This window comes from Lepisma saccharinum, chromosome 1 (genome assembly GCF_977018435.1).
Source record: "Lepisma saccharinum chromosome 1, izLepSacc3.1, whole genome shotgun sequence".
NCBI lineage: Eukaryota > Metazoa > Arthropoda > Insecta > Zygentoma > Lepismatidae > Lepisma > Lepisma saccharinum.
In genome coordinates this window covers 153,307,224-153,310,420 of record NC_139229.1, presented here as the reverse complement: position 1 = coordinate 153,310,420, position 3,197 = coordinate 153,307,224, and positions in this window count along the sequence as shown.

Genomic DNA, 3,197 nt, shown 5'->3' with positions numbered 1-3,197 from the left:
ATAGACAATGGAAAAATTAACTACCTGGATATATCCATTGAAGTGAAAGGGATCCAACGAGATTCCGTTCAACTGATCCGAGATTAATTTGTAAGGCTATACCTGATTGATTGGCTAAAACAAATTACAATCAAGAACTGCGTAGAATAGTGTGATGTGTTAAAAGTATCAACATGTAGGAGAAGAAAGTAATTCGGGCTGCAAACTGCTCTGAATTTAAGAGATGAAACCGGGGTGTACCATAAAAAGTTAGCGAGGAGAAAGTATATCCACAAGGAATCTGCACATGACAGGAGAACCAAACACAACATTTGGGAGAATTTTGTACAGAGCGCAACAAAATTATGCAACAACAAAGCAAGCCATGACAGAGAAATGAAGTGGATAATGGAGGCAGCACAGGAAAATGGATACAAAGCAGGGGATATAATTCACATCTTAAGAAGAAGAGAGAAGAAAATGAAAAAGAAACAAAGAATAAAGAAAAAGAAGAGTATAAGAATGTACAGGAAGAGAAGTAGTACTTGAGTGTGTCATTCAGAAGAAAGATGGAGAAAAAGATAAGAAACATGTATGCAAAGTATGGACTAATGGCTGCTTGCACCAACGCTGATTATTTCAAAGTTCAGATGAGCGAGAGCAATTTTAATCCACTCTAAATGAACTTTGTTTAAAGATTTGCATTGCACCAATGAAAAACGACATTCACGAGATTCCGTTCAACTGATCTGAGATTAATTTGTAAGGCTATACCTGATTGATTGGCTAAAACAAATTACAATCAAGAACTGCGTAGAATAGTGTGATGTGTTAAAAGTATCAACATGTAGGAGAAGAAAGTAATTCGGGTTGCAAACTTCTCTGAATTTAAGAGATGGACTATCAATCTTGTCGACGAGTACAAGGATGTAGTAGTGTGTAAAAAAATAATAATATTACAAAAGAACTGACGGCACAACACAAAAGGAGAAGGAGAAAGCATGGAACCTTCTTCTACGGGACTTTAATGCCTTACGAAATACATTCGATTTTGATGCTAGTGATGTCTGTGGTAAGTATTTGAATTTTTCATTTCTTAATTCTTATATATTTATATTAGGGATGGGCCGATATGAAATTTTGGCCGATACCGATAAAGTACCGATATAAAATTTACCGATACCGATAACCGATATTCTACCGATCCGATATAAAATTAGAAATGGTCCTTGAAGAACCTGAAAGGTTCATTGACCTCCTTAAAATATGTGTGTTTCAAGGTGACTGCAGTGCAAAAGAAATTGCATATTTAGACATTTACTTTTTAGAAAGTAAGGCATGGATATTATCCATAAAAATTACAACAAAATGGCAGAATTTTGCACTAAATTATCAGATATTTATCAATATATCGGATCGGTAAAATAATCGGTAATTTTACCGATAAACCGATACACCGATATGCCTATATCGGCCAATACCGATAGAGTACCGATTAATCGGTTCCATCCCTAATTTATATTGTCTTGTCATGTAAATAGCTTATATATTTATATTGTCGTGCCATCTAAATAGCCAGTAACATATATTTTCGTAAATTTATACAATCATATTTCCAACACCATGTAGCAATATCGTAACATTGCTCTGTTCTAATTTACCTTATACTTGGACATAATATATGACATTTATATGTTTTGTGTTCTGAGGTAGAAAGTATTTACAAACATTATGAATTTGCACCACAGAACCACAAATTATTATTTTGGCAGTTTTTACAGTTCTCAAATTATCGGCATTGTAAACCCAACATCTCTAGAGTTTGCATGCCCTCGATATCACTTTCCGCTCTTTTTATATTCAAAAACAACTGCCTGCAGTCGAAGCGTCAGTATCGTGAACCAGGATCAGACACCAAAACATGGTGAATGGCCAATCAGAAGATAAACTCGTTTTGATGTTCCTAGATCGCGATCAAGTGTTGAACCATCTTCATGCAATGGAATTTTCCAGTGATTCTTTCCCGATCCGAGTTTAAGTTTTGATCTTCATTCGTGCACACTGCCATAGGAGCAGCTTTCAAGCCACCAAAGAGCATTGAGAAATGGTTTAATGAGTACAAAGGAGAGTGATGAATTGCCAATGTCAGGGGTATATGAAGTAGAATATGGTGGATGTACAAGCAAGTACATAGGAGACACAAGGAGAAGCATCAATGAAAGAATTAAAGAAAATAGGTGAGACACTAAAGAGGAAGATCCAAGAACAGCATTGAGTGAGCATATGTTGACAAATGGGCACAGGATTAAGTAAAAATGAAATAGAGAGGAAAGTGGCAGAGACAAAGCACATATGTGAAAACAGGGGAGAGAAAATAAACAAAAACGAAGGGGGGAAAAAAATGTGGACAGCAAGTTGGTTAAGTTTCCAGAGCCACCTTCAAATTTCTGCACAAAAATGGAAGATTTTACCTTACCAGATCAGTTCAAGGAGAAAGAAAGTGAGAGCCACTAGAAGGAGGAGGAGAGGGAGGACAAGAAGAGTAGGTTCCAGGATGGAGGGGAGAGGGAGAAACAGCCAGCTAAAACACCTGCAAGGTGGAACTGTGTTAGATTATTTTGCATACCCACTCTTATAACACTGGATTTGCAGACACAATCACAACATTCAAATATCAAATTAAATGACAGTAATACTCGTTATTATACAATAAAAATAACAACAGACTTCAACCTAATTTGCAATCATCCATCACCTCTCTCATGAGGTACTTAAAATTAATCTGGTCCCCAGAACGGCAAAATTTTACAATTACTATAAATTAAGTGCCTTGCAATGTTTCATTTTATTTTATTTTACATGTGTATTATATTATCATGTTTATTTTCCCATGTATATTGTATGAACAAGTAGCCAATGAATAAGAGAAAATAAATGGCAGGGGAACCATTATATTCTAAATTCATGCAACTGACACGCTGGTATATTTTAAGGCACCAGAGAACTAAGTGCATATGTATGCGAATGGAGGCAGGCTTACTTCGAGGGTCCCCCACCCATTTCTTTTTTTTCTATTGATATTCATTAATAATTTGACCTGCAAAGGAAGCCCTTGCTATTGACTAACCTCCATATTTCCAGTCATTGGAGTTTCCAAGGCTGTGAAAGCCATTGATAACATTTTCATGATGATGCAAGGAAAGGAAAAGAAACTACAG